Consider the following 14,238-nt stretch of genomic DNA (forward strand, 5'->3'; position numbering starts at 1 on the left):
TCAGAATTTTTTTCAAGCAGGGAACTGCTTTTCAAGATCCATCTCAAGGTCTCAAAACACATACTTCCAGCTTGGTGGCACTACCTCCCTGACAATAGCCATCACAGAAACCAGAAGAAATAGTCTTGGGCATCAGCAAGTTTGTTGGTGCAGACTGCTGCCCAAGAGGATTTTCTGGTTTCTACCAGCAGAGGAAACCAGACCCAATTTCTTTGTAGCCAGTGGTCCTATGCCTGGGTCATTTCTAAGGTCAGAAGAGCACTTCACCTATACTCTAATTCTGAAATCCAAGTCATGTTCAAGGCACTTATTGGACCAAACTGTCATTTAGATTAATAGGACATAAAGCTCCCCTTATAAATATGAATGTAATCAATACCTCAGTGATCAGTATAACAGTCATGTGGTAGTCCCCATAATCCAATGTCCAAAGAGAGTAATGGTCCAGTTTCTGACTGGTCCAGTGGATCCCTAATTCTTCTTCTGTCACTTCTGGCCTCTGGACTGTCCATATCATATCCCTAAAGACATGATTCAATAGTTCAGCTCCCAGCTGGACCACTCCCACGGGGCCATCAGCAATTATCACCTCCAGCCTCCAGGGCAATACACAACACCGCATAAAAAATGATCACAGGACGAGGGGCAACATTACTGTCCAATTCTTCATTTGTTCAGTTGGGGAAGAAAGGGAAAGCCTATGCTATCAAAGGCAGTATAGCAGAGAGGGAAGCACACTCATTTTGTTAGCAGACAGACTGGATTCCAATCTGAGCCTTGTGTTTCCATGGGCAATGCTCCTGACCTCTCTGAATCCATTTTCTCATCTATCAGATAGGAACAGCGGCCTGTGCCTTGCATAACTGAGGTAAAGATTACAGGTACATGTGAGGCACCTAACACAGAGTCTGACGCCAGGAGGTGTGGGCCATTAGGGCTGCATTCTGACTCTCCTCACCTTCAGGCACAGGAGAGAATTGTACTTTGCAGCTCCATTTGTAGTAGGTCTTGGCCATGAGCCTTGTTTCAGCCAGTGTAGGTTAAAGAGCCAGTGAGAGACTCACCACACACCCTTCCCTCTACTGTGGTGGTCATGGTAGCACGCAAGATAAAACCTCCATCATCCAGGGTCACTGTGTGACCACGATCAGAAGAATGCCCCAACAGACCCTCATGGGACATTACAGCCCAAGCAAGAAAATCAATGTTTCATGCAGTTACTGAGCTAAGGGGTCTGGTCACGGCTGCATGACCTATCCCCTGCTGACCAAGAGAATAAGTACCCAGTGAGGTCTAGATAATGTGAATTTTGCTTTTGTTATTTCAAAATATCACCTGTGAAAAGAATGTGGGAATGCCTGAGAAGTCAGATTCCGACTGAACGGATCCCAAGGTTGATCCCAAGGCAATTCACCAGTTGAGGATCCTCACACATTAGTTATTTAGACTTAAAAGGAGAAAAAAGAAATAGTCTCAGCTCCTGGATCTAAACGATGCCTCCATGAATTAAGGATTTAAAAGGTCACATTGAGCCAAGTAGATAAATACACAAAAGAGTCTCTACCGATTAAAAGCTCGAGGGCACTGGACCCCAGCCAGAATGATCATAATCCAAGAATCGAGGGCAACAGCCCTGGAAAATTATTTTTAAGTATTTCCAGCATTTAAAACTCCTCAATGGACCAGAAAACATCTGTTTCCTAATCTAGTGGAAAAAAGCCTCATTGCTAAATAGTAGGCAGCACTCCCAAGCATGAAATTCATCGCCGTTTTCCTGGGCAAAAACAAACACACACATTAACCCTCCCTTGGTTGTTATCTGCGGATGCCACTAGCTTTAGATGACGCGACAGAAAGGGAGGTATATTTTCTTCCTGGCTTTACATACAAACAGAGAACAGAATCCTTTGCTTTCCTTGAAACTGCCAAAAAAAAAAAAAAAAAGGCCAGTTTGAACTCCAAACCAGCAGCATCTATTTCTTTACAGACACTTGATGTAGAAAATGAAAAATGTTGGACTATTGAATAAATATAATCTGTTTCCTTTGGCACGGACCTAGTACAGCATAAAGAACGTGAGCACCAAAGCCCAACACATCTTTCAAATTGATAGAATTCAAATCCTGTTACCACTTACTAGCCGGGAGATCTTAGATGCATCACCCTCTCTGAGACTCACTTTGCTCAGATTTGGAATAACAGTGACAATAACAGCTACCACTGGTGACAGTCTACTAGTGCCAGACATAAAAGCTTTGTGTACATTCAATCTTTAAGTCCTTACAAAAACCACATGAAGGGTGTTTTATACGGATCTTTTTTTTTTTTTTTTTTTTTTTTTTTTTTTTTTTTTTTTTCTGAGATGGAGTCTTGCTCCGTTGCCCAAGCTGGAGTGCAATGGTGCGCTCTTGGCTCACTGCAGCCTCCACCTCCTGGGTTCAAGCGATTCCCCTGCCTCAGCCTCCCAAGTAACTGGGACTACAGGTGCACACCACCACACGCTGCTAATTTTTGTATTTTTAGTACAGATGGGGTTTCACCATGTTGGCCAGGCTGGTCTGGAACTCCTGACCTCAAGTGATCCACCCACCTCAGCCTCCCAAAGTGCTGGGATTACATATGGATCTTACACAGGAGAAAAATAAGGTTCTAAACTAATAGGGGGGAAAGCCAACGTGTAAAATGGGATCTGTCTGACTCCTGAGCCTGAGTGCTGACTCCTGGAGACATTCCCCCATCCCCTACCCCAGACCACCTCTCGGGGTAACAGAAATCACAGTGTGCAGGGTGAAACCGCAGCACAGTCCCTCACACAGAGTCCACATACATCCCGTGTGAGTTACCTCCCTTTCATCTCCCCTTCTCCTTCCCATCTCATTCTGTTCCCTTCACATTGCCACTTTTTCCAAATGCTTTAATATTCCTTCTAAACTGAACATCTTCAGCAGTCATAAAAAGACTTCTGGGACATGTCTTGATGTTCATACTAAACTTCTCATTGATCTATGGAGCTATGGATATCAATATAAAAATATATATGGCCTTAGACGTGTATGCATAGATATAAATATAGAAATAGTGGAAGGAAATATTAGCAGTGAATATCACTGTATGATGGAATCATGAATGATTCTTATTATCTTTCACTTTTTTGTATTGTGTCTGGTGAGAGTATGATTCTTTTTTTATATACATACTTTAAGTTCTATGGTACATGTGCACAATGTGAAGGTTTGTTACATATGTATACATGTGCCATGTTGGTGTGCTGCACCCATTAACTCATCATTTACATTAGGTATTTCTCCTAATGCTATCCCTCCCCCAGGCTCCCACCTCATGACAGGCCCCAGTATGTCATGTTCCCCACCCTGCGTCCAAGTGTTCTCATTGTTCAATTCCCACCCATGAGTGAGAACATACAGTGTTTGATTTTCTGTCTTTGTGATAGTTTGCTCAGAATGATGGTTTCCAGCTTCATCCATGTCCCTACAAAGGACATGAACTCATCCTTTTTTATGGCTGCATAGTATCCCATGGTGTGTATGTGCCACATTTTCTTAATCCAGTCTATCATTGATGAACATTTGGGTTGGTTCCAAGTCTTTGCTATTGTGAATAGTGTTGCAATAAACATACGTGCACATGTCTTTATAGCAGCATGATTTATAATGCTTTGAGTATATTCCCAGTAATGGGATCGCTGGGTCAAATGGTATCTCCAGTTCCAGATCCTCGAGGAATCACCACACTGTCCCCAACAATGGTTGGACTAGTTTACACTCTCATCAACAGTGTAAAAGCATTTCTATTTCTCCACATACTCTCCAGCACCTGTTGTTTTCTGACTTTTCAATGATTGCCATTCCAACTGGTATGAGATGGCATCTCATTGTGGTGAGAGTATGTTTCTTTGGCAAGCAGGAAACCCTAGATATTTTTCAAAACCATGGAAGAAGACCACTGTGCTCTTTTTAATTTTTTTTTCAATATTTGCATTTATTGTTTCCAGAATAAACAAGGGTCATTCAGTCACTACAATTATATTTCTTTTATTTTTGCTTACTTTTTAACATGCTCAAATGCTACAATTAATGCACAGAAAAAAAAATCTACTTCACACTTAGTGCTGATGATGTTCCTTCAACATTGTGAACAGGCAACTGCAGCCACAGTGGGCCTCTGATTACAAGCATGACTCCAGTGCAAGACAGGGAGACCCAGAAGCAGGGCCATTAGACCTGTTCACATGGGAGATGGGGGCTAGACCTGGGCTCAGAGCCAGGCCCAGCCAAGCGCCTCCTGACCAGCCAACGACCTCCGTGACCCCGCCCTTTCCCAAAGTGGCCATTTTTACACATAAAACCAAGCTTAGGTCTGGCTTGGTTCCCACATCCCTAGTAATGGCTGGTGATTATCTCAGACAGTCGGGGCTGCCCAGATTGCCTTGGAAAATTCCTGCCAGGAATAAGCTAAGTCTCCTCCTCTTCAAATCTTTCCAGGCAAAATAGAAAGCATGTGTGCTATCTTCGGAGTTTCCTTCAAAAATCATGTTTCCTTTGGCTCTGCAGAAGTGAAGTTAGTTCTCCCTGTCCCAAAACAGAACCAAAACGGCCACAGAATGCCGTGTACTTGAATCACATTGACCCAAAGTGATTACCTACCAGGCTACCACTAACACCAAGTTCTAGAGGTCCTATGCCCTCAGCTCTAAGCAAGAATTTGAAAAGCAACAACAGGCTAAACATTTGCTTCTGCTTTTGCTGTAAGCTGCTGTTGAGGCTGCTGTTGATTTCATCACCTATTTTCTTGTGCAGTCCCAAGTTGGAGTTAAGACTGAGAAATCCTTGTCTTCCACGGGAACTGATGGATTTTCTCTCTCATGGATAAATTACATTTCCCTTTCCAAGTTGCTTCCAGGAAGTTCAAAGCCAAATGCATGATCCTGCAACAACTATGCCAAGTCATACAGCCCGAACACCTGCAGTCAGCTCTTTCCCACAGTCTCAACATTTCATTTACTTTTATTTACCCTTATTCTTACTTTGCATTATTTCTTAAGACTTTATTCAGCACTACCTATTAGCCAACTCAAATCCTATATAAAATTTATTAGATACAAATTAATAAGGCCGAGCACAGTGGCTCACGCCTGTAATCCCAACACTTTGGGAGGCCAAGGAGGTTGGATCACTTGAAGCCAGGAGTTCAAGACCAGCCTAGCCAACATGGCGAAACCCCATCTCTACTAAAAATACACAAATTAGCTGGGTGTGGTGGCAGGTGCTTGAACCCAGGAGGCGGAGGTTGCAGTGAGCCGAGATCACACCACTGCACTCCAGCCTGGGTGACAGAGCTAGATCTTATCTCAAAAATAAATAAATAAATAAATAAATAAAGAAGATACTGCTGGCTGATAGCAGCCACACCAGAGGCATAGCATCCAGAAGATATGCTCCAAAGGGCAGCAGAAGGGGCCTCTCTTTTTCCCATCACACTCTAGTCTCAGCGGCGTGACAGCTCACATTTTAAATTCATTCATCTAGCAAAACTGGCTTTCTCCTATTCTTAGGAGTTAAAGCAAATATACTTAGGAAGGATGCCTCCTTATTTATCCTTGCAAATAAGTGTATTATGATCTTGTCTAATCATACATAGCTAAGCACAGGTGTGGATTTAGGAAAACAGACACGAAGAGAAAGGACAATTGAGTTTGATGAAAGATTTAAGGAGTGTTTGAGGATTAGGAATGTTTGCACTTTGAGGAATTGCTTTTCTGAGACAAGCAAGCTTGTAAGTGAAAAGGCTACTTGACACAAGAAAAGGAGTGAGAACAGAACTCACTCTACCTACTTCACAATTTGGAATAAACACCCAAACCAAAGCCCAAGAGTCTGTGGTGAGGGATTGCTATGTGCAGTAGCCAGCACTTCATAGCATTTCAGAGTTCACAAGGAGCTCTCTTCAGATATTATCTCATTTAATCTTCAGAATGACATTATGTTCCTTATTCCACAAATATGAGAACTGCAGCTCAGAGAGGTAAGTCACTTGTCCCAAGAGTACACAACTATTCAGTGGCAGAGGGAAGACAAAAACACAGGTCCCTTCCACTAGAACATGGTCACTAGGGCCAACCTGAGCCATATCTGTATCGTGTGTATGGAGCACACCAGCAAGAAAGAACAGCCAGGCAGCCCCCGGCCTCGAGCTTGCCAGGAGACAGAGTGTGTGAGATCCGATTCCAGCAGCCCTTCTGCCAGAGCCCAGCGGCCTTCATGCCACACAGCGGCCTTCATGCCACACAGCGGCCTCCATGCCACACAGCGGCCTCTGGGTAACCCTAACTAACAGATCTCCAAACGAAACTGTAACTGACACTTGAAAATGAAAACGTCTGTCTGCTGCGACGTCCACACCGAAGAAAAGATGAGATTTGCCAAGTAGAAAAGATTTGCCAAGTAGGAAAGTCTTTTTCTTGTACTTTACACCAATTGTTCTTCCTTTACTCTGCACATATGAAAGTGTTTCTGGGGCACTTGAGTATGGGGTGCTAAATTTACAGATTCGAAATGTTCTAATTTATTTATAATCGAGTATATATGAAATGAGAAGACAATGCAACTCTCAACAATGAATTACACCTTCCTCCCACACCACTCATCAACCTCAAAGCCCTCCTCCTCACAGACAGCAGATCAGGGTTTTTGTTTTGTTTTGTTTTGTTTTGTTTGAGACAGAGTCTTGCCTTGTCACCAGGCTGGACTGCAGTGGTGTGATCTTGGCTCACTGCAACCTCTGCCTCCTGGGTTCAAGCGATTCTCCTGCCTCAGCCTCCAGAGTAGCTGGGATTACAGGCACCCGCCACCATGACCAGCTAATTTTTTGTATTTTTAGTAGAGACGGGGTTTCACCATGTTGGCTAGGCTGGTCTCAAACTCCTGACCTTGTGATCCGCCCGCCTCAGCCTCAAAGTTCTGGGATTACAGGCGTGAGCCACCGCGCTTGGCCAGATCAGGATTTCTAAGTCACCATCTTTGAGGAGCTCCTGCAATGACAGCAGAGAAACCACCCTCCTATCCAGTGTGGCCCTGTTGCGGGCAGAGGCCCTAGCCAGCACCAACCAGAGATAAATCCAAACCTCGAGGCAACACAATAGGCAATCAGACCTTTCAGAGGAGCCAGGCTAGATGCGGGCCAGTCACAGGCCCACGGCACTGTGATGGCTCAGGTGAGCTCTGTCATGGGGGCAGTGAGGGGACCTGCAGTCAGAATTGGCAGCAACCCTGGCCACCGATGACAGCCTGGAACACAGGAGGTCAAGGGTCAGCCCAGAGCAGGCAGACAGGACCAGGGAGGGCACTTGTTACCATCAGCAATGGAGGAGACCAGGGAGGGCACAGGGGCCAGAAAATCCAGCAATCAATTTTCCAGCACAGGGCAGGAGCTCCTGAACTAAAAGACAGAAGTCAGGATGTCAAATCCTAACACCACCATGTTCTGGCTGAGTCACCCCAGATGAAATATTTGTCCTCATTGTGACCAAGTTTCTTAATTTAAAAAAATAAGAGTAAGAGACCCACGTCACAGGATTGCTGTGAGAATTAAATGAGATAATACTTACTAAAATGCCAATGCATTATCTGGCACATAATAGGTGCTCCATAAATGTGTCTTTTTCTCTTAAGACTCTCCTGGAAGTCGCAAGTGCTCCATGCCCCAAACTAAATACCATGCCAGATGCAGATCTGTTTTGCTTCTCTTCTTTTCTTTGTTAGTTTGAGTACCTAAAGTTTGTCCTTCAGTGTGTGAAAGTCCAATTTCAACGTTATTTCTCCCGCTGCATCCTTCATGCCTTTCTAATCTTCCTATAGGTATTCTTAAATACACTTCTCTAAGAAACAGTATATTACCTACTACAAAATATTATAATATTTGATGAGGGGCATACCCACCTCTGCCACAGTCCCCACCACTCCCTACTGTCTCACTCCTGGCCCTATCTGCACAGAGGTGAAGAGCAACAGCACATATGGCCCATCCCAACCGTATGATGGCATCAGACAGCCATGATTCCGTGAGGACTACCCTGCTGCTGAGGTTGAATATAGTTCCTTGGCAGCAGAGCCTAACCCAGCAGAGCAGCTGTAAGTCCTCAGGTGGCACCAGGCAAGCGGTAGCCTTGGCAAGGTGGGGAGGGAAAATGGAGGTGCATCTGCAGTTCTTCCAGGGGTGGCCAATACAGGTAGCAAGTCAGCACCAGCTCAGTTTCCAAAGCTCCACTGTATCTCAGAAGAGAAACAATTACTCAGGAAAATCAAGGCCTGTGAGCCACTCTCCATTCCCCTCTGTAAGATCACAGAGAGGGGGAAAAAATGCTTGAAAGCAGATCTGATTTTCAAACTTTCACTGTGCTTTTGTTAAGATGACTTAAGTTATCCAAACCTCCAAAGCCTCTAGACTCCACGAATTCCAAATTACCTTGGCAGCCATGGGGAGAGCAGTGAACAACAGTTACCTCTTCGAATTCTTTTCAGCTTTGTTGGTACGACTGGAAGAAGTCAAGGCAGAGCACACGCAGACAACCACCTCATTTCGAATTCCCAGGCCTCCTTCAGCCTGTGGCCTTGCTCAGCTCACTGTGATGTAGCTAAATGGTCGTTGGGGGTCTTATCTTTATGTAACTTGCTGTGTTTGAAAGTGGACAGCTTGCTGAGCCATTGCAGAGGGCATGGAGATCAGGAAGGAAAACAGCATTCATGGAGGGGATGTCCTAGGGGTTTCACTGGAAGCTCTCAGGGGCTAGGGATGATATTCAAAATATTTAACAACAAAGGAAGGCAAGAGAGGACCACCAAATTAAAATGATTGCCCCCACCAGTCCAGACTCCAGTATGTCACACCAACAGCCCCATGGAGAAAATAATGTTATTATCCACATTTTACAATTTTCAAAACCTAACACAGAACTCATGAACAGCTCTACAAGCTTCCATCTGGTCTGCTGAGAGGCCTGGCCACTGCCCCCAGGAAGACAGAATGAGGCCAGTGAACAGCTGTAAAATATATTTTAGAGGAAGGACATCTGGTCTGGTCCTGGGATCACATAAGCTTCCTGGTTGAACCCTGAGGTCATGGGTTTATTGTATTTACACGAAGAGCCATATTTTCACCAGAATCATAATGCCATCAAATTAGAGGACAGGACTTCAGAAATCACAGTGAAGTTTCTGCAGGCTAGTGACAGAGCTGGGTCCAGAACCCAGGTCTCTGGCTCCCACTCTGAGAACCTTCGGGCCACAGAGGCACCCCTGCGCAGGCCCTTCTGATGTCTGCGGCATTGCACAGTTTGCCAAGCCCAGCTTTGCCAGAGGCGAAAACAGATGCAGAGGCATCTCAGCTCTAGACTCACATTTGTTGATTGGACATTATAACCAAGTGAGGGACAAGGTTGGTTATCTTGATCCCAGAAGCACCTATGAAGATTCAGGAGTTGAAAGTTGGACTGAGGGTAAGGAAGGGCAGTATGTGAAGACTGGAAACTCATGTATTTTCAAAATGATCAAATTGAGGCACTGTACCCCGTAGTGTATGGAAATACTATCATCTTGATCCAGCTGTTCAATTAAGAGAGTGCACTTGAGGCACTTTACTGGGTGCATTTCATGCCTCAATAACTTTTTATTTTAAAGACAAAGCCATAATCTGTTTATTCTTCATATTGAATGCCCCTCTAGAAAGCCTAAGCTGAAATTTAAAGATATTTACAGAAGCACCCATAAAGAAAAATAACCAAGCCTGCTACCACCCAACTGACAGTTTTTTAAAGCTTAAGCAAGAAAATTATATGGCAAAGCCTGAAATGCCTGCCCCACCTCCAGGAGGACAGGGATGCGTGTGTGTGTACCCATGCGTGTGCACACACACATAGACACACACATACACACACACATACACAGAGACACACACACACATACATACACACACATAGACACACACACACACACAGACACACACACACATACACACATAGACACACACACATACACACATAGACACACACACATAGACACACACACACATACATACACACACACATACACACACATACATACACACACACATAGACACACACACATAGACACACACACATACACACATAGACACACACACAGACACACATAGACACACACACACGCACACACATAGACACACACAGACACACACACACACACATAGACACACACACATAGACACACACACACGCACACACATAGACACACACAGACACACACAGACACACACACACACATAGACACACACACACAGACACACACACACACAGGCACACACATAGACACACACACACAGACATAGACACACACACACACACAGACACACACACACACACACACACATGCAGTTCCAGCTTCTCAGACACAGCCGCGTGCACACAAGCCTCTTTCCTGGATGTATTGTGACAGCCACTAAGCTAATGAGATCCCAACTGTCACCCTCAGTTTTTACATCTGTTTTTAGTGTTTTCATTCCAAGACTGTTGCCCAAAAGGCAGTGAAAGGCGAAATGCCTATTATCAGCCTTCTTCCTCCTCCTCTTTGGAATAGCAGAGTCCCCACGTGGCAGCCTGGAACAAAGACCCTCAGCTCCCTGGAAAGGGAAGACTCTGACTCCAGGAAGATGGCAGGGCTGGAGTCTCCTTGCCACTCACACCAGGTACTGATGGGCAACCACAGAGGCTGGGCAGGGGAAACAAAACTGTTAAACTCTCTAGAAAAATACCATGCTGCCAGCCAAGTGCCAGAGCAGCTGCAGGGACACCTGAGTGCCTGCACTGATGGAGTAACTCAAAGTCGGAGCAGTGTGAGAAACACACTCTTCCAAATTGGAGGAAGGGTGATCTTTCTGAATGGATAAAATCTGGAAATGAGGCTTTAATGGATGTCCGTTTAATAAGTCCCCAAATGTGAAGTATGTATAGGTGCCCTGAGGCATCAGCAATCCACGGCAAAATCACCTTTAACCCGAGAGCAACGAACACCAGTTCCCTAAATCACCAGCAATTTATTTTTATGACAAAAACAAAATACACCTTTTTTTCAGCCACGTCAGTGGAACTTTTTCATAAAGAGTTTTTCACAAAGAGTTTTTAAACACTGGAGGGAAATATGCTACTTCAGTGATTACGCTGAGGTGCAGCATTAAATGAGGTTAGATTGTATTTTCCATAATACACATGTACTTATTAGAAAAGGTAGTTTTTTAACTTCTTTTCAGAGCAATCGATATCAGTGCTGGGAGCAGGTAAATTTAAAAAAAAAAAAAAAAAAAAAGAGCAATAGATAGAAATGCTAAACTGCCCCACTCCACACAAACACACAAATACATATCTCACACACACACACACACACACACACACACACACGGAAGTACTGACTAGTCCCTCCCATACTGTCTTTATTTTAAAGGGGAGCAGTGATACCTACCCAGGTGATTGCAAAACACTGTGCAGAGTGACACTGCCACGCTGCAGTTTAGCCCGGGGCCAAATAGCCTGACAGGGATGCTGGTATGAATTTTTCACGGAATACCCGTGGCGAGTTTCTTACAGCACGTGCTGTGACATCAGGTTGAAGGTATGAGCAGGCAAGAAAGTGAAGTGGGAGCTGTCAGGGGAGAGGCGAGAAGAGTATTATCCCCTCATCCCCTCAAAATGAGCTGGCCAGAGGACCAGTCCCAGCCAAGAGCACTCAAATCAGATCTTGGTCGCTTCTCTGCCTCTCTCTTTAATAAGTAAAACCGCTTATGAATTATTAACAACTATTAATAATCTAACCATTTAACAATTGATAACTATTATAACTAATAACTATTTAATAATTTAATAGTTCATAATAGACTTCTGTAAATTATTCATAACTGTCAAGGATCCCCAGTAGATTCTTGGTTGTTTGTGAGTTTAAGAGGAAGGACTAATTCCATTTCCTATAAAAACCCCAAGTGCCAGGACTTGATTCCTCTTAACAAGATATCAACAGAGGGAGACTGGCAGGCTATCAATTCTTGCCCCCTCTTCTGGACTCTTAGAACTTTCCAGCAGCCACGCTGATGGGGGAGCAAATAACTGTGGCCTTCCCCCAGCAGTTCTCTTCTAGCTAACTCAATCTTTGATGCGATAGACGCTCCATATGTACACACTATTGATATCCTCCTGAGTGATATACGAGCTGTCAAAAATCTGGAACCAAATCTATACTCAGAATGAGTTGGCCCGATCCCTTTGTAGTTCACGAGCATGGTGATTGGGTGCTCAAGCCCATGTGTGAGGTGTGCCTCCCTCAAACCTTGTTACAACGTCGGCACAGCATCATCTGACGTAAAAAAGAAAAAAATTAGTTGGCCTCATTTCAAATCCTCCTGGTTTATGTTAAGTAATTAAATTACTCATCCCCGTATGAACTGATGCTTGAGATTTTTTTCCTCAGACAGAGTCTCGTTCTGTCACTCAGGCTGGAGTGCAATGGTGCAGTCTCGGCTCACTGCAGCCTCCGCCTCTCAAGTTCACGCCATTCTCCTGCCTCAGCCTCCCGAGTAGCTGGGACCACAAGCGCCCGTCACCGCAAAAGGCTAATTTTTTTTGTACTTTTAGTAGAGACGGGGTTTCACCGTGTTAGCCAAGATGGTCTCAATCTCCTGACCTCGTGATCCGCCGGCCTTGGCCTCCCAAAGTGCTGGGATTACAGGCGTGAGCCACTGCGCCCGGCCAACTTCTTAGATCTTTTAACCAGAGTTTAAGAATACTTGTGAAAGAATTATCCAAATTTTTATTGCCTTTTTTTTTTGAGACAGTCTCACCCTGTCGCCCAGGCTGGAGTGCAATGGTGCAGTCTCGGCTCACTGTAGCCTCCGCCTCTCAGGTTCCAGCGATTCTCGTGCCTCAGCCTCTTGAGTAGCTGGGATTACTGGCATGCATCACCACACCTGGTAAATGTTTGTATTGTTTAGTAGACACGGGATTCCCCCATGTTGATCAGGCTGGTCTCAAACTCCTGGCCTCAAGTGATCTGCCTGCCTCACACTCCCAAAGTGCTGGGATTACAGGCGTGAACCACTGCACCTGGCCTAAAATTTTATCACCTTAAATCTCAGATCTTAATTTGAGTTCTCAAAATTAAGTCCATCAAAAGGGCTGAAACACTCATTCAAAAAACTAACTTCACACAGTGCAAGATATACATTTGTGGCCGGGCGCGGTGGCTCAAGCCTGTAATCCCAGCACTTTGGGAGGCCAAGGCGGGCGGATCATGAGGTCAGGAGATCGAGACCATCCTGGCTAACACGGTGAAACCCCGTCTCTACTAAAAATACAAAAAAAAAAAAAAAAAAAACTAGCCGGGCGCGGTGGCGGGCGCCTGTAGTCCCAGCTACTCAGGAGGCTGAGGCAAGAGAATGGCGTAAACCCGGGAGGCGGAGCTTGCAGTGAGCTGAGATCCGGCCACTGCACTCCAGCCTGGGTGACAGAGCAAGACTCCGTCTCAAAAAAAAAAAAAAAAAAAAAAAAAAAAAGATATACATTTGTTATATTAGTTTATAAGGTTCTCAAGCGCAAGACTATGTCTACTCTTTATTATACCTCCTCAAAAGCATACTGACAAACATGCTCAGAATCATTTTAAAAAATCTAACTTGGAAATTTATGAATAAGTTCTAACTCTTCCCTGTCCAATAGGGTAGCCACTATCACATACAATGGAATAGTTTGGATATGGGATATGTTAATCTACTTTTTTAACTGTAAATGTTGTAAAATCTAGATACAGATCAAATATTTCTAATGAAAATTTAGCATCCTACTGAAGATATAAAGTATGCACAGGATTTCAAAGACTTAGTCCAGATAAAAAGAATACAAAATCTCATTCATAATTTTTTAACATTGGTTATGTATTAAAATGAAAATTTTTTAGATTGGGTTAATTCAAATTAATTTCCACCTGCTTCCTGTTTGTTTTAATTTCTTTCTTTCTTTTCTTTCTTTCTTTTTTTTTTTTGAGATGGAGTCTCGCTCTGTCACCCAGGCTGGAGTGCAGTGGCGCGATCTCGGCTCACTGCAAGCTCCGCCTCCTGGGTTCACGCCATTCTCCTGCCTCAGCCTCCCGAATAGCTGGGACTGAGGCGCCCGCCACAGCGCCCAGCTAATTTTTTGTATTTTTATAGAGA

General features: G+C 44.3%; 1 protein-coding gene and 1 non-coding gene across 3 annotated transcripts in view; one reads left to right on the forward strand and one right to left on the reverse strand.

Annotated features, from left to right (window-relative positions):
* FRMD3 (FERM domain containing 3) overlaps positions 1-14,238 on the reverse strand; it is a 295,333-nt gene that overhangs the window by 187,492 nt on the left and 93,603 nt on the right. The gene's annotated exons all lie outside the window — the stretch shown is intronic.
* LOC114672926 (small nucleolar RNA U13) lies at positions 12,293-12,395 on the forward strand. The gene has a single exon (XR_003723451.1). It is a non-coding gene; the product is annotated as a small nucleolar RNA U13 (small nucleolar RNA).

The sequence above is a fragment of the Macaca mulatta genome, chromosome 15 (assembly GCF_049350105.2).
Source record: "Macaca mulatta isolate MMU2019108-1 chromosome 15, T2T-MMU8v2.0, whole genome shotgun sequence".
Taxonomy (NCBI): Eukaryota; Metazoa; Chordata; class Mammalia; order Primates; family Cercopithecidae; genus Macaca; species Macaca mulatta.